We start from the raw sequence: 25,037 nt of genomic DNA, 5'->3' as shown, positions 1-25,037 counted from the left end.
TTCACATATAAACGACCTACATCCGAGGGTTTTCATAATCATATAGTCATCCACTTCCAATTATGTTTTCTTTAGTTAGGAATGTTCAATTCAATTTTATCTTATGTCTGGGGGTGGAACCGATAAGTCAGGCGTTTGGAATGTAGGCAGAGACGTTTACTCAATATTTGTTTTGCGACGGTTGTATCTAAAGAGACAATGTCGATGATTTGAAATGAAAAATGAATGGTGGGAAAGAATGATGTCGCTGTGGTGTCCTCGGTCCTGTCTTGGAGTGGGTGGTCTCGAGATCACTGATCGTAATAAATAAAGGATTATAGCTCGCACAGGACTCGAACCTGCGACCTTTGCGAATTCTGAAAGGGCCAAGTGCAACGCTCTGCCAACTGAGCTAGCGAGCTAACATTATTGATGGTTACTTTATTTATATTTAAAGTAGTTTACACGTGAGGTCACGTACGGAGTGAGCCGAGGGTAGAGATATCTTCCCATGTTCCCCTTTCTTTTGTTAAGAGTACTACTTAAACAGCACGCTCTCTCTTAATTCTATCTACTGAAGAGGATTGCAGTTTGCAATCGAAATATATAGATTCCCCGTTTCCAGTCTTTTCTACTCCAACAGTGGTTTCGACGTGATTGACAAATGTGTCATTACATTTTTCACCTGTAATATATATAACAATTGAGTCAGAATATATCAAAACTAATAACAACATTAACAATAGAGACTGATTTATATGTTTAGCAAAATCCACAAGTTTATTAATTATACAATAATACACAGATAAAATAGCAAGCTCTCCGAAGCGTCCCATAAGATGACCCGTCCGTGTATAAAATATCCGGTTACGTTTGAGTTGTTAGCTTTGTGATCAAGACCCTGCGGGTCGAAACGTTAAGGCGTAAAATTCCCCCATTTCTCCTCGTCAACTTCTTTCACCTTCAATCTTATTTGTCATAATATAGTCAATACATATATATATATATATATTATATATATATATATATATATATATATATATATATATATATATATATATAAGTCTAAATAAAAATATTCCTCTAAAAACGATGTAAAAGTCGCGGACAGGTGGTATTACGGTGACACTTTGTCCTAAAAATATTCTTGAAAAAGCGCTTCGGTAAGTCGGGGTCAGGTGCTATTCCTCATCTTCCTCATCTTCCTCGTCTCCTCGGCCTCTTCCTCTTCTTCCTCTGCATCTTCTTCCTCTTTTTCTTCTTCCTCTTCTTCTTCTCCTTCGTGTTCTTCTTCTTCTTCCTCTTCTTCTTTGCGCTCTTCTTCTTCTTTGCGTTCTTCTTCGCGTTCTTCGCGTTTTTCTTCACGTTCTTCGCATTCTGCTTCGCGTTCTTCTTCCTCGCGTTCTTCTTCGCGTTCTTCTTCGCGTTGTTCTTCGCATTCTACTTCGTGTTCTTCGGGTTCTTCTTCGCGTTCTTCTTTGCGTTCTTCTTCGTGTTGGGGATCCTGTGTTGGGGTTCCGCCCCGAGGCCGAGGGGGAAGAGGAAAACGAGCGATTGCTGTTTGCGCAGCCAAGCCCCCGGCGAAGCCGGGGAGGGCGAAGCCCGCGGCTTATATATATATATATAAATATGTATATATATAAATATATATATATATGTATATATATAATATATATATATATATACATATACAGACATGACAGAATTCAATAGACACCAAGAAAAACGCATGTCTGCTCTTATTTAATGCTTAATGTTAAAATCTACCTAATATGTTATATTTACCTAGATTTATGTTTCACATTACATACAAGATTAATCAAGCATGCCACAAACCCAAGGACCAGTAGACCTATCTGAATTTCAGCGAGGTCGTATTGTGGGTCAACATGAAGGTGGACTTAACGCAAAATATCTGGAAATCTGTCAATACCCCTTTCTACTGTTAATAGAGTAATCGTACAATTCACAAAAGGGGGGCAGGAATGGCACAAAACCTCATTCACGTCGTCCCGGGCCCTCAGAATGAACCTTGCAGCTCGTCAAAAGAAATGTCGAAGAGGATCCACGTTGCAAGGCCTCTAACATAGCAGCACAAGCTGATGTTAGTCCCAGAACACCTGTCAGGTATCTCCATAAGCTGGGTTACTATGGCAGAGCTACAAGATGGAAACCATTCCTTCATCCAGCCAATATCAAGTGCAGAAAGGAATTGGGCTGTTGAGATGCAGGAGAGACCTGTGGCCTTTTGGAGCACTGTCATTTTCTCTGATGAGTCACAATTCGCATTATTTTCTGAGAGTGGAAGATTGTGGGTCTGGAGACTCTGTAGTCAAGAGTTTGACCTCAAAAGACTGCAGCCAACAGTGAAACATGGGGGCATTTCAATAATGGTGTGGGGTGCAATTTGGAGTGATGGTCGATCAGAGCTTGTGGAGTGTCAAGCAAGCATCAATTCAGGCAAATATGTTTATATATAAGAGGAAAGACTCATTCCAATATTCTCCAGTGGTAGAATGAGTAAAAATGTCTTCCTAATTATGGAAGATGGAGTTCCTTGTCACACTGCTCAAGCAACACAAAATTGGTTGAGACAAAATGAGATCAGGAAACTTCCATGGCCAGGTCAGTCCCCGGATATGAACCCTATTGAACACTTCTGGGGCATATTAGACAGACAACTTTGCAAAAAGAACAGGAAGCCATCTTCAAAGCCCTCTTAGGATTACTACGGGAAACATGGCAAGAAATTCCTCAAGATGATATGCGTGAACTAATCACTAGCATGCCTAGAAGGGTCCTTGCATTGAAAAAAGCAAAAGGTATGTCAACCAAGTATCAGTTATTCACATTGTGACCATTTATAAGCACTTTAACTGTACCACTTGCTTATTTGATCAATTAAACGATTTCTCTTGGTGTCTATTCAATACTGTCATGTCTGTGTATATATATATGTATGTTTGTATGTGTGTGTATATGTATGTGCATGTCTCTCTGTGTGTGTAAGTGTGTGTGTGTGTGTTTGTGTGTGTGTGTGTTTGTGTGTGTGTGTGTGTGTGTGTGTGTGTGTGTGTGTGTGTGTGTGTGTGTAGATAGATCGATTTGGATGTAGGTGTCTGTAGACAGGCGGGGTTTATAATCCCAGTCACCCCAACACACACACCCTTCTGAAAGTATCGCCTCATCTTCGAATTTATTACACTTTTTCGTTGTCATCAGTCTATTGTATTCTCCATTATTGTTTCAGATTATCCATTCTGGGTGGATACTTTTACATGTATTACCTCTTGTTTGCATCTATCATTAATCTTAGTTCGAACTTGTATAACACAGACACGGTGAAAGCTACTGTTAATATAATTGAATTATCCCCTCATAGTATGAGCTCGCTAGCTCAGTAGGTAGAGCGTCGTAATTGAATCATTCAGTAATGCAAAGGTCACAGGTTCGAGTCCTGTGCGAGCTACAAACCTTTATTTCTTTCAAGTACCTATGTCAAGACCACCCACCTCAAGACAGGGCCGAGAACATCACAGCAACGTTCTCCTTACCCACCATTTATTTTCACTTAAAATTATCGACATTTTCTCTTTAGCTACAACAGTCGCAAAACAAATATACATTAAAAGTTACTGCCTTCATTGCAAACGCCTGACTAATCGCTTCCTCCTCTAATGATGCAATATCCATCACCGATCATACCATAAGAGAAAATGGAATTCAACATTACTAGTTAAAGAAAACGGGATTGGAAGTGGATGACTATATGATTATTAAAACTCGGAAGTAGTCCTTTACATGTGAACAATCACGTAAAAGATAGTAGTAGTAATAGGAGGAAGAGGTTTCTGGACACGAGGACAACTGGCCTTCTTTGATATATGTGATCCAATGGCTCCCTGTTACAGTAATCTAAATGTTGAGGCGTCTCCTGAGAATGGAAAAGACAAAAAATCAAGATGTACGAGGGGCGTATACAGAATGTGGACTAGGGATCATTCGCTCCGATAACCGTCACGACTTTAGGCGGGATGGGTCCAAGGGCAAAGGCATTCTACGCTCGACTGGCAAAAGTGATGGCTGAAAAGAAATAACAAACAAACAGCAGTAGTGTAGCATCGATATGATGTAGACTATTATTGTCACTCCTAAGATCAGCTCCCCTATGACTAAGAAGTACCAGGTCCCCACACCCTAAATCAACGCACATACAAAACTCCCATTTTGAGCACTCTGTAGTAGAAAGTAGGATAAAAGAACTGTGTTAGGCTTCATTAAAGTGAAATCATGTAAAATATAAAGGATAGTCGACCTTAGTCATTGGCAAGAGCGGGGTCAATGGACTTTGTCTGTGGAAGACAGATCCTGACTGCTCTCACCACACAATTCCACGAGGACAAAAGTCGTTTTCAAAAAATAAGAAAAAAAAACCACTAGTAGTAGTAGTCATACTCACCCTCGAAACTCCTCACGCTCTGGCTCTCTTTCTCTAGCTGCCCCTCTCATAGTATCTGTGTAATTTCAGTCCCGGGATATCCCTCTGTTCCCCCTCTTATCCAAATGCTTTTTATCTCTTTCTCTTTTCCTCACGTGTTCAATCAGACAAACATGAGAGAAAAGTTGTGAGCTATCACCTGAGAATTTAGTGCTGGCAAAACAGGTGATGAACAGAACATGTTAATTGTAACGAATTATAATATCACAGAGGTTGTACTTTAGAGCTGGCACACGTGGGGACGGGTGGTGTTAGCATCGTCAATTTAAGGAACCCAAGGACTAGGAATCCCACCCGACGTGGCCAGCAAACCATGCTGCCTTTGCACGTCTACGCAGCTAAATTGTAGACAATACGCATTCGTCAAAGGTGGAAGAAGGTCCACGAACTGCAGAAAAGGAGAGGAACGCAGAAATTGGAGGGAGCAACAACTTAGTTCTCGACCTCAGTCTTGCATTGTCTACCAGAGGCTGAGGAAGCTAAGCCGATCAGACGCAAGACATCTTCCTTGTTGTTCCAGCCCACACGTAGTTCAGAGCCGCAAGGTAGACAGTTATCGCCAGCATCCAGCTGTGAGCGAACAGTGTGGAAAATAGGTACGGGATCAAAAGGGTTGTCATCTTGACAGAGGGACTTAGCTTTGCTGGGGGTTTGCGACCAACCCTATTCTTGTGTAGATCTCTACAGCGGCATGCAGGGTGTCTTGTAATCCTTTGCCAGTGCAGCTGACAAGAGCATCAACATCAACGTGCTGAAGGCCCGTCACCATTGTGAAGTCCTCGTAATGGACTGAAGTCATGTCGCACGTTAAAGGCGCTACCATCCCCAAGGCGTGACACTGTCACTCCCCAACACACACATATAAAAGTGTGGTGAAACCTCGTACTATGACCATACCCAATAGTCCTCCGAAGGTACTTTATACTAAAGACGTCAGAACGCCTCTCCAAGTCAGTTCATGTCTCATAGCCGTACAGAAAGACAAGGAGCAGAAACAAAAACACTGGGCAAGGAGCCAGTGAGTCAGCGTGAACAGTGGAACCAGAGAAACACAATTAATAATTGGTCTATGACGCCTGAAGCTAAACGGACAGTGTCGATAATTTGATATGAAGACAAATCATTGAAAGAGAGAATGACCTTCCTCTCGTGTCCCTCGCCCTCCCCTTGGCTGTATAATCTGGAAAAGGGGAGGAAAACTTTGCAAGAGGGAATGGCGAGGAAAAGGCAAATGGTCAAGAAAAGAGTTATAGCTCGCACAGGACTCGAACCTGTGGCCTTTACGATTGTTCAGAGTCGGCATATGTAACGCTCTACCAACTGAGCTAGCGAGCTGGCATAAAGAGATGTTAGTTGTATTATACTTAATCTAACTTGGTTATACATTGGCTGTGATATAGATATATATATATATTATATATATATATATATATATATATATATATATACATGTGTGTGTGTCTGTGTGTGTGTGTGTGTGTCTGTGTGTATGTGTGTGTGTGTGTGTGTGTGTGTGTGTGAGAGAGAGAGAGAGAGAGAGAGAGAGAGAGAGAGAGAGAGAGAGTGTAGATTAATAATGCTGAGGGTTCTAAAATCAGATGATATTTATTAGATCATAATTACCCCAGAAAAGGTGACCTCCAACTTTAGAACTCAGCAAAGCGTAATGACGGCGAAAAAGTACAGTTCCTTGCAAGTTATGGAGATAATACTGGTGAGGCAATCGACTTCCCACCACTCTTCCCCAATGCACGAGAAAACATACATGATCGGTCAAACAAATGCGTCTATATCTATTCAGGCATGGTCGAACATGAACAATACGTCTATGCAGTCATGATTATATTTAGATTCGTTCACATACACACGCGCGCGCGCTCACACACATCCCCAGTAGGTGCCCGCATACACACGCACATACAAACTAACAAACACGCTCATAATCAATACAAGCTTAGCAACTTTTGCCCTGTTATCATAACCCTCCCGGGTTTCTACTCTTCGTGTGTGTGTGTGTGTGTGTGTGTGTGTGTGTGTGTGTGTGTGCGTGCGTGCATATTCAGGTTGTTCGACATCTCTGTTGAATTTGGAAAGCAAGTGCGCTTCCCATACGTTAAACCCCGCTTAACTCGGAACCAAATACTTCAAATATCGGATAAATTCCACACTTTGGTGCCCCCGGATACTCAACTGAAATATCGGATCGTTCTCTGAGATCTATGGGAAAAGTTGGGCTCTCGGATAGATATCGGATACGTATCCAATATAGAGCATCGCATCTAGTGTTATAGAGAGTTATTCGAATAATGCTATTTCTTTGTGCAGTGTATAATGTTTTATTTTTTTTTTGTAATTTTTTGTGGAATAAAAGATGCACAAAGCAATATCAGACATGTTGTGTATGAAAACGTGGCGGGACTATACCTTAGACTTTCCCCCTGATAACTCGGTTTGTGTGTTTAGGTGTGCGTTTGTGTTTTATATATATATATATATATATATATATATATATATATATATATATATATATATATATATATATATTTCGGCTTGGCGTTCCCCCTAACTGAAGATCCTAATACCACCAGTCCCCAACTGTACCAGCCCAAGAGAATAACCTCTGTCATATAATTCCTTGTAATTGGCATTTAATGTTCGTCAACTGGTTTTTTTTGGCCACCACTCAATTCTCAAATGATAGTTCACAACTTTTCTCTCATGCCTGTCTGAGAGAACTCGTGAGGGAGAAATAGATAAAAAGCATTTGGATAAGAGGGGTGAGAGACGGGGTGCCCGGGACTGAAATTACAGATACTATAAGATGAGCAGCTAGAGAAAGAGAGCCAGGGCATGAGGAGTTTCGAGAGTATGTATGAGTAGTACTACTAGTACTACTACTCCCTTTTTTTTTTTTTTTTTTTTTTTTTAACTACATCCATCCTCTTGGAATTGTGTGCTGGAAGCAGTCAACCTCCTCCTCCCACTCCTCCTCCTCCTCCTCCTCCTACCTCCTCCTCCTCCTCCTCTTTTTCCTACTATTATACTACCACTACTATTACTACTACTACTACTACTACTATCTTTTATGTGGTTGTTCACATATAAACGACCTACATCCGAGGGTTTTCATAATCATATAGTCATCCACTTCCAATTTTGTTTTCTTTAGTTAGGAATGTTCAATTCAATTTTCTCTTATGTCTGGGGGTGGAACAGATGACTCAGGCGTTTGGAATGTAGGCAGAGACGTTTACTCAATATTTGTTTTGCGACGTTTGTATCTAAAGAGACGATGTCAATGATATGAAATGAAAAATAAATGGTGGAAAAGAAGGACGTCGCTGTCTTGGCAATGGTGGTCTCGAGATCGGTGATCGTAAGAAATAAAACTTGTAGCTCGCACAGGACTCGAACCTGCGACCTTTGCGAATATGAAAGAATCATGGACAACGCTCTGCCGACTGAGCTAGCGAGCACATATTGTTGGCAGTTACTTTACTTAGATTTACAGTAACTTACACCGTGTCTGAGTTATACAGGTTCAGACTAAGATATATGATAGATACAAACAAGACGTTATACATGCTAAAGTATCGTCCTAGAATGGATGAACTGAAACAATAATGAAGAACATAACAGCCTGATGACAACGAAAAAATGGAATAAATTGGAAATTGAGGTGACATTTTAGGAGGGTGGGGGTGGGGGTTTATAACCCCCACCTGTCTACTGAAAACTACATCCAAATCTATACACACACACACACACGCACACACACACACACACACACACACACACACACACACACACACACGTACGTCCACCAAGTGTAATTATATTTTCATGTTGATCAACAATTATTAAGGATACCCTGTAGTTTTATTTATATATTTAGCTGTGCTATTCCTTTACATACACTCCCTAGTATTTATCCTCCTTCAGCTTTCTGATATAGTCATTTCCCATTTAAAAGTATAGTGGTGACCTTTACACGCTCCTACTTATTCCCAAAATGTTGTACTGTACTTCTTTGTGCTGATAATATGTTCAATTACCTTATCTCAAGCTCAAGTACCTGGGAACCATTGTCAGAGAGAGAAATTAATTAAAATTAAAAGTAAACAAACGAAATTCTGTAGGAAACAAAGTCCACTATGCCCCGTCATCTGTAATGAAGAGTGGGGCTATTAGCAGAAGAACTAAACTATAGTCTGTGCGCTCCAAGGAGTCCGTTTAGGGTGTTGCATTCGTCGTACCAAATCAACTTTAGTGCCTCTTTCTCTATTATTTCCCATCTATGTTCTTATGTATTTTCTTATATCCTGCATATAATAAAAAATTTGAATGGTATAATGAGTATAAATTTCTAGGATTAAACAGAAAGACTAAGCTATAGTCACTAAGTTTAATTTGGTATAACGTACGCCACACTCTGAACGGACTTGTTGTAGCGCACAGACTATAGCTTAGTTCTTCTAACAATCCCACTCTTCATTATAAATGACAGGGCATAGTAGACTTTTTGTTTCCTACAGATATTCGTGCGTTTACTTCTAATTCCTTTCTATCGCTGGCACTGGTTCCCAGGTACTTGACCTTGAGATAAGGTATCTCAGCTCAAAGAAGTACAACATACTGGGAATGAGTAGAAGCGTGTAAAGGTCACCACTATACTATAAAATGGGAAATGACTGAATTAAAATGTTGAAGGAGGATGAAGACTTAGGAGTGTTGGTAAGATGTATGTGTGTGTGTGTGTGTGTGTGTGTGTGTGTGTGTGTGTGTGTGTGTGTGTGTGTGTGTGTGTGTGTGTGTGTGTGTGTGGATTTGGATGTAGTTGTCTGTAAACAGGCGGGGGTTATAAGCTCCCAACCCTCCCAAAGTCTCACCTCATCTTCGAATTTATTGCATTTTTTCGTTGTCGTCAGGCTGTTATATTCTGCTTTATTCTAGGACGATACTTTTACATGTATTACGTCTTGTTTGTATCTATCATATATCTTAATCTGAACCTGTATAACTCAGACACAGCGTAAGCTAGTTTAAATATAAATAAAATATCCCTCTTGACCGTGAGCTCGCTAGCTCAGTAGGCAGAGCGTTGTGCTTGAATCATTCCAACTACGCAAAGGTCGCAGGTTCGAGTCCTGTGCGAGCTACATATCTTTACTTCTTACGAGTACCGATCTCAAGACTACCCACTTTAAGATGGAGCCGAGATATCGTTTCTTTAGCTACAACCGTTGCAAAACAAATATTGAGTATAAAAGTCTTTGTTTGCATTCCAAACGCCTGACTCATCCCTTCCTCCCCAGACGCTGCAAGAACCGTCAATTATCATGACATAAGAGAAAACGGAATTGAACTTTCCTAGTTAAAGAACACGAGATTGGAAGTGGATGACTATATGATTATTAAAACTATCGGAAGTAGGTCGTTTATATGTGAACAATCACGTAAAAAATAGTAGTAGTAGTAGGAGGAAGAGGAGGAGGAGGAAAAGGAGGAAAAAGAACAGGTCTCTCGACACGGGGACAACTGGCCTTCTTTGACATACGAATATTTGATCCAATGGCCCCCTGTTACAATAATCTAACTGTTGAAGCGTCTCACTACTGAGAATTGAGAATACAAAAAATCAGGATGTACAAGGAGCGTATACAGAATGTGGACCAGGGCTAAATCAAGATCTAAGAATATAAGGTCTAACCACTTCCGACCGAATTTCGAGGGAGTTGGCGCAGCGGGCCCGTGAACGTCACCTGGCTGTTCAAAGTGGGGTTAGCGGGTCCTATAGCTGTCAGTTGAAGCTGGTCCGTCGTTCGAAAATGACGTCGCCTTCGCTCGCACCGCTCCACTCAATTAGTTATATTCTGACAAATATTATATAAAATATATATATAAATATATATAAAATATTATAGTTCCTGTCTATATATATGAATATATAATATATATGATATATAATATATATATATAATATATATGATATATGATATATATATAATATATATAAAATATTATAGTTCCTGTCTTCCTTGGCGTTTCACAGTTTTCTTCAGTGTATCACAAAGAGAAAATGGACGCATCCAAAAGACGTCAGAAGCTGCGCAGAACTGCTCCAGCGGTTAGACCTGTTTACTTAGACCTTGGGCTAAATCACTCCGATAACCTTCACGACTTTAGGAGGGATGTGTCCAAGGGCAAGGGCATTCTACGCTTGGCTGGCAAAGTCGATGGCAGAAAGGAAACAACAACCAAATAGCAGTAATGTAGCGTGGATAAGATATAGACTATCATTCTCACTCCTAAGATCAGCTTTCCTATGCCTAAGAAGCACCAGGTCCCCACCCCCTAAATCAACACAATACAAAACTCCGATTTTAAGCACACTGTAGTAGAAAATAAGATAAAAGAACTGTATTAGGCTTCATTAAAGTTGAATCATGTAAAATGTAAAGGGTAGTCAACCTTAGTTATTGGCAAGAGCGGGGTCAATGAACTTTGTCTGTTGAAGACAGATCCTGGCTGCTATCACCACACAATTCCACGAAGATAGAAGTCTTTTTCAAAAAATAGGGGAAAAAAAGTAATAGTAATAGTAGTAGTAGTCATACTCATATATCCTCGAAACTCCTCACGCTCTGGCTCTCTTTCTCTAGCTGCCCCTCTCATAGTATCTGTGGAATTTCAATCCCGGGCACTTCCCTCTCTCACACCTCTTATACAAATGCTTTTTATTTATTTCTCTTTCTCTCACGTGTTCTATCAGACAAACATGAGAAAAAAGTTGTGAACTATCATTTGAGAATTGAGTACTGGCAAACCAGGTGACGAACAGAAAATGTCAAATATATGGAATTATGATATCACAGAGGGCTGGCACAAGTGGGGTTTGATGGTGTTAGTATCGTTAATTTATGAAACCCAAGAACTAGGAATACCACCCGAGGTGGCCAGAAAACCATGGTGTCTTTGCGTGTCTGTGCAGCAAAATTGCAGATATTGCGCATGCGTCAAAGGTGGAAGAAGGTCCACGAACTGGAAAAAAGGAGAGAAACGCAGAAATCGGAGCGAGTAACAACTTACGGAGGAGAGGAGCGGTCAACTGGGAGAAGATGTGAAGACTGTGGAGGATGAGAGGAATGTGATGGAAATGAACGTGGGTGGTGGTCTATTGAGTGAGGGAGACTCAGAAGAGGGAAGTAATCTCACAATGTCGAGGTCGGAGGACGAAAGCTCACGTCATCAAGAGTCGCAGGGCCGGAGAGGGGAGGGGAGCTTCAGGCAAATTTGACAACAGCCCATGGTTGTTGGGTTGCTGGACGACGCCTACAGCACGATACTTGCCTTCTCCTTAGGAGACCTTTTCACCCCGCATAAATGCAGTGCAACCAAATACCTAATAGAGGAGATGGCCTGCCGAATAAAAACATATATAAACTCATCTCCCTATGCTCCGAGAGTATTCAAAACGCTGGCTGTCTTTCCACACCTTGTGAGTCAGAGGACTTACAGAAAATCAAAACATTCAGAGAATGTGTAGGCATTGCAAAGGAAGATGGAGCAGTGGAAGAAAGAAGTTGAGCAACTAAAGATTGAGGCAGAGGCCATTCAGGATAGACTCCACAATGGCGCCAACAGAAAAAAGTGACCAAAAGACAGAAGCAGGAATTTTGCAGACAAGATGAGGCAGAGAAAGGTCATCTACACATACAAAAATGTAATCGACATACCTACGATACAAAATTGGTTTGGTATGGAGGTTTTTATAGCTTCTTCAACATGGGCTATGAAAGCCTGGGCAAAGAGAACCTCTAAAGGTGATCCCATAGCAACCCCAGGAGCATATCTTTCAAATGTACTCAGGCAGTTTATAGGGGGAGGGAGCACTGAGTGGCGGTAAACAAAGTTAAGAATAATATCAATAGTTCTGAAGAGGGGGACATTAGAGAAGAAGCTATCCGCATCCAGCGAAGCCATGATGCCAGTAGGCCTATTGATTCTTAAAATGCCAATGAATTTATCTATGGATTTGAGTAAGTGGTGGGGATGTAAGGGGCGAGAATTTGGTTTAAGCGTTTAGGTGGGAATTTGAGAAATAATGGGCCTTGAAGGGTTACCTTCTTTGTGATTTTTTACAGGCTTTCATGGCCCATGTTGAAGAAGAAGCTATAAAAGACCTCCATACCAAACCAATTTTGTATCGTAGGTATGTTGATTACATTTTGTGTGTGTGTGTGTGTGTGTGTGTGTGTGTGTGTGTGTGTGTGAGTGTAGATTACCTACAGTTACTCCAGGAACTCAGATCTAACATTCAAGTTGTTTCTGGATTAAAAACATTTACTGTGGAGTTGAATAAGAACAACAGACTCCCATTCCTCGATGTAATGGTAGATGGTTCTTCAGATGTTTTTATTACCTCCATTTACCGCAAGCCCACCAACACGGGTAAATGCATGGATGGTAAGGGTGAGTGCACACAAGATTACAAGAGAGGGGTAATCAAGACATACGGGAGGCGGGAAATTAAGGTTTGTTCTTCTTGGCATCTGCTGCATGCCGAACTTCATCACATACGTCAGATGTTAGTTATTCTGACACAGACTTTGATCAAATTACTAAATACTTGCTAGACTGTCGTGCCTCTGATTACTCTTTGCGTCAGCAAAACAAAATCACAGTTTTCTACCAAAATATTTATAGCAGTTCGTACCGGGAAGATGAAAAACGTATTAAAGACATCGTCTTTAGAAATTGAAAACCGATGGATGACAGCCATGTCTTACGAATGGTGATTTTTTATAAGAACCCTCGCACTTCCTCCTTAGTGCTGAAAATATATTTGTCTGGCAAGTCTAGGACTCTGTCAAAAACTAATGTTGTGTACAAATTTAACTGTAATTATGGAGACTGCGTGCTCCACTAATGTGCATACATTGGGTTTACGACTTGTAGTCTCAGCCGTTGCCTAACACTCCATCTCCTACAGGAAGCTATAAGAAATAATTTTCAGCTCGAGCACCAGTCTACACTTGATAGAGGAACCATTGTTAACAACACAGAAGTAGTTACACAATGTAAATATGTTAGAGAATTAAAAATGTTAGAGCCTATGTATAATAGGGAATGGGCTCCTACCATTAATATTCAGTCTAATATGGTAACTGCCATTTCCTTATTCAATAGTTCTTCAAGACATGTGAGAACTAATCCCACCAACAGTGGGATTGTGTCCACCCCTCTCGCATTGCCTACTGCCCCGACTCCCCCTCCCTCACCTCTGAGAAGATCAGCTCGGGTCAGGTCGACGGCCCACACACTAATGTAAGCCTTTCCATGTCACCTTAGAACTTGTTTATAAGGTATATGCCTTGTCCATTCTGTGAAAATGTAGTTGTTCTGTGCCTGTTCGATTGTGTTGTGTTGATTTGTAATTTATTATTTTGAGAATGACTCCTTGAAGTCGAAACGTCAACTTGTGTGTTATTAAAATGGATAACTTTGGACAGCTCGTTTATGCTCATCCTCCCAAAGTCAGAACTATAGTGAGGAGAATTGAAAACATTAGAAAGAAAATTAATATATATCTATATATATATATATATATATATATACATATATATATATATATTATATATATATATAATTTATTCTCTATTATATACTGTTTACTTCTATGTACAGTACATGAACTGAGTATGGACACTCCGTATTCACGCATAGGTTATAAATCTACACAAGCATGGAATATATATTAAAATTATACCGGTCGTATGACGACTTGCAGTTGGCAATTCCGTACACAGGAATCCTTCCGCGCTCGGCCGAAATGACCACGGTGAGGTCCGACACAAGAGGTGGTCCCGCGACAGTTCTCTGCAGAGGTCATGATCTGGTGTGATGTAGGTAAAATCCGTGCATGAGTGCGTGTGCACGCTGGACATCTAATGGATTGAATATTTCCTTCAATCATCTTGCAACATGTATTCACAAAAACGGTATCTGTGAAGGCCTGCATACGGCAGTTTTGGTAAACGTTCAAGGAAACATTGGTTTTATCCTATCTAGTTGTTGCATCTTTTGCCAGGTGACTAGACTGGCTTGACTCCTTTACCATAGATATACATTAGTCTTTCATATTTCGTGAAAATAAATTCGTCATCAAGCAGACTCCACGTTCAGCTACATGAGGGGTGAAACTTATCTCAATAGAATACAAATACCTGAGGTGATTATCTTGTTTTCAGTGACAGTATTAGAAACATTACATCAAGTTGGTGATTCCTACCGCTCAACATATTTGTCATGAACGTAGATCTGTGTTAGCACTTAAGTAGACGTTATCCGTTGTCTTCCCCGATTGGATGATCTTAATAACACTCCTTGTGCCTGTATAAATCACGACTACGACCTGCCCAGCAGAGATAGCGTATTACAGAGCCCTGGAGATGGCAACATGCTTCGTCTGTAAAGCGGAGTTGCCGTCACTCATTTTCCATGGCGCGGTCACCTCATCTGCGTCCTCGACGTCCAGGGCACTCAGAAAGGAGGCCTTGAATTCATTCTCTCTTGGGCCGGTCACAAATCGGACGAGAAGAAATAAGGTGGTCGGAAGTTATTCCCGTCACAGTTCGTTCCACATAAAGAACGCACATACGAACGCACGCACTGATTCACTGTTGATATGTCAGGCTCATACGGGATGACTTGGATACGGAGGGGCTCGCGGGGTGGTTGAAGTGGTAAAGAACGTACGAAAGAGAAGAATGCAAAAACTGCACAGTATATTCGTTTAGATATAAAATAGCGTTGTTGTTATTATTTGTCTGCTGTGATTTTTATCCAAAGTAGATTTCATAAGAAAAAATAGGTCTCAGGAACAATAAAATAAGTGAAAGTACATACACACTAGGAAATATTACGCTTTATGCTTCGCAAAAGAATGTGTGTTCGTGTATATGTATTCACGTATTCTATACACCTATTTTAAATTTTACTTATTTATAAACGTAAGTATTGACACATTGTCTAATAGTTCGTTAGCTCAGTCGGCAGAGCGTTGTGCTTTCTCATTGCCATCGGCAATCTCGCCAAGGTCGCAGGCTCGAGTCCTGTACGAGCTAGATCTATTTTTCCTGACATGGCTCTCCCGTCTTTCCTTTATTTTATTTTATCTATTTATATATTTATTTATTCATCTATTTATTTTGTGGATTTTATTCTTTATAAGGAGGACCCTGTCAATATCACAGTATCAGAACCATGTATAGTCAAGTCTCCACCGATAAGATAAAGAAGATCATCTTTGTGGAAATGTGCATGTTATGACAACTGGCCAAACAAACATCATGCTATGAAGGGATCAATGCGCCATAAGTGTTCATCAGCATTATTTTAGCATTACAAGCCGTAACAACTCATTACCAAGTATCCTAGAAAGACATTTAGAGAACCATTTCCTTATACATACCAAACTACATAATTATAACTGCAAACCATACATCATTTCATGATACATTCACTAATACTAAATAGATCAATTGGAAGGTACGAGCACATAGATAATACTGTATAAATCCCAAACCTGTGATCTAACTGTTAACCTACACCAAATATGCAAAGACAGGCATATTCACATATATATATGAGCGACTTTGTCCTCATACTGTAAATATCTCTTCAGTACAACAAACCAAGAAATCACGAAAAGGCTTTACATTCTCTACCACCGGTTACAGAGCGTTAGTTTTCTTAATCCACAAAGCGACACTTCTTTCCCTGCACGATTACGACCCATAGTCCTCCAGGCCGTAAGGTCCACCACCCCTCCAGTCAGATCGTCGTACTACACTAACGACTCTGTGGATCCTCTCACAGGAGGGTGTTGAGCGGCTTTTGTGACTGCCGATAGAGTAACTTCGATATGGAGAGTGAGTGATGGCAGATCCACTTAACAGACAGATCCTGATGTCATCTTCAAGGCCTTGGATCACGCCCTCTTTGCTGGGCAAAGGGCAGTCGTGATACAGTCTCAGTGAGTGTTATTGACATTGATGTCAAAGTCTTGATAAGTGAGACGCTTGGATTCACAGGGTGAACTTGATTTTTTACATTAAGCATTTTGTCAATATTTCTGATATTAAAATCCTAGGCATCTCCTGAGTGTTTTCATCGTCATATAGTCATCCACTTCCAACCTCGTTTTCTTTCATAAGCAATGTTCTTTTCCATTTTCTTTTGTGATGATTGGTGACGGATATTGCAACACCTAGGGAGGAAGCGATGAATCAGGCGTTAGGAATGTAGGCAAAGACTTTTGAATACTATTTATTCTGTGACGGTTATAGTTAAAGAGACGATGTCAATAGTTTGAAGTGTAAATAGTGGGAAAGAAGACCGTTGCTGTCGCGTCCTCTTTCCTCCCCTGAGGAGGGCGGCCTCGTAAAGAGGACACCTGACATGGGGAGGTGGGACTTGTATAAAAAAGGAACATTTCCCCACACAGGACTCGAACCTGCAACTTTTAACGAAACTTGCTTTTGGGATACCTAATGCTCTACGACTGAGCTAGCGACCAAATATATTTTAACGAAAAATTAATTATATTCAGTGTTACTTAACTACACTATGGATGAGTTATATTTTTTAAATTAGATTGATAACAGATGTAATTAAAATCTAATGACTAAAAGTATCGTCCCAGAAATGATGATCTGAAACAATAAAACGGAACACAGCAGCCTATTGTCAACGAACAAATGTAATAAACTCGATGATAAGGCTGACACTTTAGGGGAATCCCCCATGACCCCACCCACACCCAGGACTTCCCCTAGGGTATCAAACTTCCTCTTCGGTGGCACTCTGGCGTGGCACTCTATGGGATGCGACAGGTCCTTGCTTGAACCGGTGGAGGCCGGTTCTTACCTTGTCTTCCCTCTGATACGATTTCAAACTCCTCTGTGTTGGAGCCCCAACGTTCAGCCTCTTGTGCTTGGCGCGCTACTTCAATGTCTTCTAGTTCCCTTTGGAGGAGAATATTGTAGAGGTCAGGGGACCGAAAAGTAAGGACCTTCCTGTGCTATCGGTCCTAACAGGGTTCTTTAGTTTGCAGGCGGGTGAGGTGGTTGAGTGTTGGAAACACCAAAAGAAGTCATTGGGTGACGGAGAAGAGAAGGAGGAGCGCTTGTCGCCTGATGATTGATCCGAGGGCTACGCTTACTCTTACAGCCTTGTGGATGATGGAGACACCGACAGTGAGGCCATGGAGAGCCGAACTTGAAAAGGATATACCCATAATGTGTGGGTAGCTGTAACCCCTAGACACAATGTGAATACGCACAAGTGGCGGTCAAAGTGCCCCATACAGACGCGGCACCTGGTACAGTGCCGGTGTCCTGTAGGGTTCGGCCGGGACTTCGCAGACACTGCAAACACCATCTTTCTGAAGCTAGGCCTCTTCGTCAGCCCGATACTTCCAGGGTCCTCTACCCATGTCCTTGGCAAGGACAAGGAGGAAGTTACCGATGGTCAGCGCCAAGACATGAGCCACGAGAAAGAGGACCCTAGGGCACTTTGTGCTTCCTTATCTACGAGGCCTATGCACCTCGACGGTACTTAAAACCTTCATTCTTTTTTCTTCTTGGACTTTAATTTTCTTCTTCTATATTCCACGAATCAGAGATTGTATACGTGTACACATGCGCGTACGTTGGAAAACTGCTTTATATTGTTGATAGTGTAATTGTATGTATGTTAGAAATTCCCTGTCCCATTTTTGTCCCTGTCAAATGGGTCTGCCTTAGAATCACTATACATAAATTGGCAAGCTACAATATGCAACATCTCCATGATTTACACTTTCTTTCGCCAAGACACTTATACCTACTTGCCAAATGGGTCTGCCTTAGAATGACTACCTCTCACGTTAAATCCACCGGGTGCCCATGATTGTGTTTGCATCCCTTGACGAAGATCCCGCCTACCACTTCCAAATTGAAGTTAAGGTGGTTTTGTGCTGGAACAAACATTTGTTCTAAAATCCTAAAGATGTTCCTCTACTAGAATCCTGAACTGTAGTTTGAGAAATTTCTCCACCTAAATTTAAGGTTCCTAATCGGTTCACACATACGAACATGACCTCATGACGTAATGGAGGAGTGGAGTGTGAGATGTAAGCTCCTCATTACTACACGTTATAAGTCTCGTACACCTTTAAAAAAAAATGGAAAATAATACCCATTCAAATCCCTGACCTTGCAACAGGGTCCTCCTTGTTAACAAGAAATTCCACTCCAAAAATAAAGGAAAGACGGGATAGCCATCTCAAGAAAAATAAAATTAGCTCGTGCAGGACTCGAACCTGCGACCTTTGCGGAATTGCCAAAGGCAATTAAAGACACAACGCTCTACCGACTGAGCTAACGAGCTATATTGATGTAGCGTCATACTTACAGTTAAGAATTAAACATGGGTGTATAGTATACCTATGTGAATACATGCTAATACAAAACACACGCGCACGCATACATACACACGAACACACCTTCATTTGCGAGGTATAACGTGTAATTTTTCCTAGTGTGTATGTACTTACACTTCTTTTATCGTTCTCGACATCTAGTCTTTCGTATGGAATTTATTCTGAATAAAAATCACAGCAGATAAACAATTACAATGCTATTTTATTTCTCAGATAATATACTGTATAGCATTTGCCTTCCTCGTCTCTTTCGTACAATCTTTACCACTTCGAAACAGTGAATCACTGCGTGCGTTCATATGTGCGTTCTTCATGTGGAGAAATCTGTCGGGAATAACTCCCGTCCATCTTGTATCTTCTCGTAAGATTTCTTACCGGCAACAAGGGAGAGTGAAGTCATGGCCTCCCTTCTTAGTTCCCTAGACGTCGAGGGCGACCCCACTGATCAGTCCTGGAAGGCCCATGTTTTGAGTGTGTTCAGCGCCTTCGAACTCTGGAAACTGGTTCGTAGTCGACCTCTGGACAAACCTCATCCAGACTATACCCTCTTCCCCCGTGGCAATCTCCCTGTCCCAACTTCCAACTCTTCCACCTCACCAGGAGGAAAGCTCACTGCGACGTAGCACTATTGTGGCCCATGGTCCTTGATGTCATACGGCCCATCACCACCCCCCACCCACCTATAGCGAGCTTATCGTACTATACTGACGGCTCAGTGGACCCCATCACACGAAGATGTGACGCGGCTTTTGTAATCGGAGATGGGGTGACTGCGCCATGGAAAATGAGTGACGGCAACTCCACTCTACAGGCGAAGCTTGTTGCCATACCCAAGACCCTATATTACGGTTTTTCTGCTTGGCACGGGGTAGTCATGATTCACACAAGCACAAGGAGTGTTATAGATCATCCAATCGGGGAAGACAACGGATAACGTCTACTTAAGGACGCCAGTCCAACACTTGCTGAACTTCTTGCACCGACAAGAGAGTTCTGCATGGTTTCAACGGATCTTCAGCCATACTGAGATTCCAGGGAACAATGTTGTGGCGTCTTTAGAGTACTCAAGCTATTGTTAGTAATCAATATGCGCATATGTGGTTATGACCTCAGTTCATTTAGTGAATCTTTAGCCATGACTGGTGACAGACATTCCTATAGGGATGAAGCGATAAGCCAGGCGTTAGGAATGCACCGTAGGCAGAGACTTTTAATCAATATTTGTTTTGTGACGGTTGTAGCTAGAGAGACGATATCGATGATTTGAAGTGAAATCAATAGGAGGGAAAGAACGACGTTACTGTTGTGTTCTTGTCCTTCTCCTGAGGTGAGGGGACTCGTAAAAAGGAAAACTCTGACATGGAGAGGTGGAGCTCGTATTAAAAAGTTTGTAGCTCGCACGTGCGACCTTTACGAAAGATGCATGTGTGAATTGTAACGCTCTACCAACTGAGCTAGCGAGCTGATACATAAGGGGGAGAAATAAACAATATTTAGAGAAACTTAAATACACTATGGGTAAGTTATATTTTCAAATTAGATTGATTACATATACCAATAAAGGTAATGCTTGTAAAAGTATTGTCCTAGAATGGGTGATCTGAAACAATGAAACCGAACACAGCTGCTAATTGGCAACGAACAAACTTAATAAACTCGATGATTCGGCTAACACTTTAGGCGAATACTCCATAACCCCACCCATACCCAGAACTTCCACTAGGGTATCAAACTTCCTCTTCGATAGCACTCTTTAGACTCGTTTGGCACTCTTTGTGATGCGACAGGACCTTCTTGAACTGGTGGAGGCCGGTTCCCCAGTCTTGCCTTCCCTCTGATACAATTTCAAACTCCTCCTCTGTGCTCAAGCTCCAACGTTCAGTCTCTTGTACTTGGCGCACTACTTCAGTGTCTTCTAGTTCCCTCTGGAGGAGAATATTGTAGAGGTCGGGGGACCGAAAAGTGACGACCTTCCTGCGCTATCGGTCGTAACAGGGTTCTTTGGTTTGCAAGCGGGTGAGGTGTTTGAGTGCCGGAAACACCAAAAGAAGTCCTTGGGTGACGGAGAGAAGGAGGAGCGCTTGTCGCCTGATGATTGATCCGAGGGCTACGCTTACTCTTACAGCCTTGTGCATGATGGAGACACCGACAGTGAGGCCGTGGAGACGCGAACACGATGTGTGAGTAGCTGTAACCCCTACACACAATGTGAGTGAATACGCACAAGTGGCGGTCAAAGTGCCACACATAGACGCGGCACCTGGCACAGTGCCAGTGTCCTGTAGGGTTCGGCCGGGACTTCGCAGACACTGCAAACTCCATCTTTATGAAGCTAGGCCTCTTCGTCAACTCGATACGCCCAGGGTCCTCTCCCCATGTCCTTGGCAAGAACAAGGAGGAAGTTACCGATGGTCAGCACCAGGACATGAGCCACGAGAAAGAGGACCCTAGGGCACTTTGTGCTTCCTTACCCGCAAGGCCTATGCACCTCGACGGTACTTAAAACCTTCATTCTTTTTTCTTCTTGGACTTTAATTTTCTTCTTCCGTGTTCCACGAATCAGAGATTGTATATATGTACACATGCACGTACGTTGGAAAACAGTTTTATATTGTTGATACTGTAATTGTATGTATGTTAGAAGTTCCCTATCCCATTTTTGTCCCTGCCAAATGGTTGTGCCTTAGAATGACTCTACCTAAATTGACAAACTACTATATGCAATATCTCCATAATTTGCACTTTTCTTTCACCAAGACACTTACACCTACCTGCCAAATGGGTCTACCTTAGAATGACTACCCCTCGCGTTAAACACATCGGGTGCCTATGATCGTGTTTGCATCCCTTGATGAAGGTCGCGCCTACCACCTCCAATTTGAAGTTAAGGTTTCGCTACCTCGTTTTCTTGTGGAACATTCATGTGTTCTAAAATCCTAAAGATGTTCCTCTACTAGAATCCTGAACTGGAGTTTGGGAAATTTTCTCCTTCACCTAAATTTAAGGTTCCTCATCTGTTCATACATACGAACATGACCTCATGACGTAATGGAGGAGTGGAATGTTAAATGTAAGCTCCTCATTACTACACGTTATAAGTCTCGTACACCTTAAAAAAATAGAAAATAATACCCAATCAAATCCCTGTCCTTACAACAGCGTCCTCCTTGTTAAGAAGAACTTCCATACACACAAAAAAAAGACAGAATAGCCATGTCAAGGAAAATAAATCTAGCTCGTACAGGAATCGAACCTGTGTCCTATGCGAATTTGAATTTGCCAATGGCAAATAGAAATATACAACGCTCTACCGACTGAGCTAACGAGCTCTTGATTGTATTGGTAATACTTACATTTATAAATAAAATATATTATAGATATATAGTATACCCATGTGAACACACACAATTACAAAACACACGCGCACACATACACACACACGAACACACATTCCTTTCCGACGCATAACGTGTACTTTTTTTTAGTGTGTATGTATTTACACTTCTTTTATCGTTTTTGACACCTAGTATTTCCTATGAAATCTATTCTGAATAAAAGTCACAGCAGATAAACAATAACAACGCTATTTTATTTCTCAGAAAATATACTGTATAGCATTTGCCTTCCCCGTCTCTTTTGTACGTTCTTTACCACCTAAACCACACCGCGAGCCCCTCCGTATCTATGTCAACCCTTGTGAGCCTGGCATGTCGGAACAGTGAATCAATGCGTGCGTTCATTTGTGCGTTCTTCATGTAGAGAAAGCTATATCGGGAATAACTCCCGTTCACCTTGTGTCTTCTCGTGCGATTTCTTACCGGCCCAAGGGAGAGTGAAGTCATGGCCTCCCTTCTTAGTTCCCTGGATGTCGAGGGCGATCCTACCGGTCACTCGTGGAATGCCCATGCGTTGACTGTGATCAGCGCCTTCGAACTCTGGAAACTGGTTCGTAGTCGACCTCTGGACAAACCTCATCCAGATTATACCCTTTTCCCCCGTGGCAATCCCCCTGTCCCATCTTCCAACTCTTCCACCTCACCAGGAGGAAGGCTGACTGCGACGTGGCACCATTGTGACCCATGGTCTTTGAGGTCATACGGCCCATTACCACCCCCCCACCCACCTATAGCGGGCTTGTCGGACTATACTGACGGCTCAGTGGACCCCATTAAACGAAGATGTGGCGCGGTTTTAATAACCGCAGGTGGGTTGACAGCTCCATGGAAAATGGGTAACAGCTACTCCACTCTACAGACGAGGTTTGTTGCCATCCCCACGGCCTTATATTACCCTTTCTCTACTTGGCACGGGGTAGTCATGATTCACACAAGCACAAGGAGTGTTATTGAGGTCATCCAATTGGTGAAGACAATGGATACGGATAACATCTACTTAAGGACGTCACTCCAACATTCGTTGAACCTCTTGCATCGGCAACAGAGTTCTGTAAACTTACTCTGGATCTCCAGTCACTTTAGGATTCCAAAGAACAATGTTATGGCTTGTTTAGAGTAGTCAAGCTATTATTACTAATTAATATGAGTAAATGTGGTTACAACCTCAGTCTTTAGCCATGACTGGTGACCGACATTCCAATATATGGGGAGGAAGCGATAATCCAGACGTTAGGAATGTACCATAGGCACAGACTTTTAATCAATATTTGTTTTGTGACGGTTGTAGCTGAAGAGACGATATCGATGATTTGTAGTGAAATCAATAGGTGGGAAAGAACGACGTTACTGTTATGTTCTCGTCCTTCTCCTGAGGTGAGCGGCCTCGTAGAAAGGAAAACTCTGACATGGAGAAGTGGAGCTCGTATGAAAAAGGTTGTAGCTCGCACAGGGCTCGAACCTGTGACCTTTATGAAAGTTGCATGTGTGAATTGTAACGCTCTACCAACTGAGCTAGCGACCTAACAGTTTAGGGGGAGAAATAAACTATATTTAAAGTAACTTCAATACACTATGGGTGACTTATATTTTCAAATTAGATTGATGACATATACCAACAAAGGTAATGCTTGTAAAAGTATCGTCCTAGAATGGGTGATCTGAAACAATAAAACCGAACACAGCTGCCAATGGGACCTTTCGCAGTGAGCAAATTGATACCAGACACCGCCAGATTTTGTAATTCTTGCCGGAAAATAAATACTTTTTTGGGCAAGTTATATAAGCTTACAGAGGTGTATCGTTGTACATTATTGTGTCTGAAATTTAAGTCAATTTCATGATTGCAAACGGCATATAGCATTGTTTGAGCCACTATTTATAATCACAGATGATATTCGTAAAACAGCCTATAATTGTATCAAGCCAAGCAATTTGTCATTTTCTACTGACTTCAATGGACGTATACTGATATATACTTTCATTTGAATGCACCAAGCAATAGGAAAATCCATGTAATGTATCGAAAATATAATTTTGCATCGAAGACTTAATTTTTTTCGGTACGATAAACTTTGTCTTAAGTTATATATTTTTTTAGTCTGACGTGCAGTTTGCCGCGGCACACGTAAAATTAGTCATATTTGTTTGAAAATAGCTCCCAGCAGATCTAAGAGGCTATTCTTTACAAAAATGTCGTTAACTTCGTACGTCCGCCACCACTGTTGTTATTTTTTATCTCACTGATTATCTTCATATACAGGACGTGACAGTGATATCCATTATTTTTCAACACTCTCAGATAAAATGCACAAACCGAAATCAATATTCTCTTATTTTTACTGCTCATAGTTACTTCAGTATAAATAATTAGTTATTTTTAGTTTTACCTTATAATCAAATTAACAAAGCCTTTTCACACATTGTGAGTCATGTTTTTAATCTTAAATACATTTATGCAGCAATTTATGGCTTTTTTTTTTTTGTTTTTTTAATATCGGTTTCCAAATTAACTAAGTCACCCCTTTGCCTCGTGAAATCCGAGACAATTGACAATTCTAGCGTTAATAGGAATCTACGAGCCTGACTGCGAAAGGTCCCATTGGCATCGAACAAATGTACTAAACTCGATGATTCGGCTGACACTTTAGGCGAATACCCCATAACCCCACCCACACCCAGG

General features: G+C 41.4%; 5 non-coding genes across 5 annotated transcripts; 2 read left to right on the top strand and 3 right to left on the bottom strand.

Moving 5' to 3' along the window:
* Positions 1-317: 317 nt before the first annotated feature.
* On the bottom strand, positions 318-401 carry TRNAP-UGG (transfer RNA proline (anticodon UGG)). Its single transcript is given in 2 exon segments — positions 318-353; positions 365-401. It is a non-coding gene; the product is annotated as a tRNA-Pro (tRNA).
* Positions 402-3,365: 2,964 nt separating this feature from the next.
* Positions 3,366-3,448, top strand: TRNAS-UGA (transfer RNA serine (anticodon UGA)). Its single transcript is given in 2 exon segments — positions 3,366-3,402; positions 3,413-3,448. It is a non-coding gene; the product is annotated as a tRNA-Ser (tRNA).
* A 2,279-nt stretch (positions 3,449-5,727) lies between these two features.
* Positions 5,728-5,812, bottom strand: TRNAQ-CUG (transfer RNA glutamine (anticodon CUG)). The gene is given in 2 exon segments: positions 5,728-5,781; positions 5,785-5,812. It is a non-coding gene; the product is annotated as a tRNA-Gln (tRNA).
* A 3,740-nt stretch (positions 5,813-9,552) lies between these two features.
* Positions 9,553-9,636, top strand: TRNAS-UGA (transfer RNA serine (anticodon UGA)). The gene is given in 2 exon segments: positions 9,553-9,589; positions 9,601-9,636. It is a non-coding gene; the product is annotated as a tRNA-Ser (tRNA).
* A 9,185-nt stretch (positions 9,637-18,821) lies between these two features.
* On the bottom strand, positions 18,822-18,910 carry TRNAK-UUU (transfer RNA lysine (anticodon UUU)). Its single transcript is given in 2 exon segments — positions 18,822-18,857; positions 18,874-18,910. It is a non-coding gene; the product is annotated as a tRNA-Lys (tRNA).
* Positions 18,911-25,037: the final 6,127 nt, after the last annotated feature.

Source organism: Oratosquilla oratoria, chromosome 9 (genome assembly GCF_046742065.1).
Source record: "Oratosquilla oratoria isolate Oo_2021 chromosome 9, ASM4674206v1, whole genome shotgun sequence".
Taxonomy (NCBI): Eukaryota; Metazoa; Arthropoda; class Malacostraca; order Stomatopoda; family Squillidae; genus Oratosquilla; species Oratosquilla oratoria.
The sequence above is the reverse complement of the archived record's forward strand: the minus strand, read 5'-3'. Positions and strand labels throughout refer to the sequence as shown.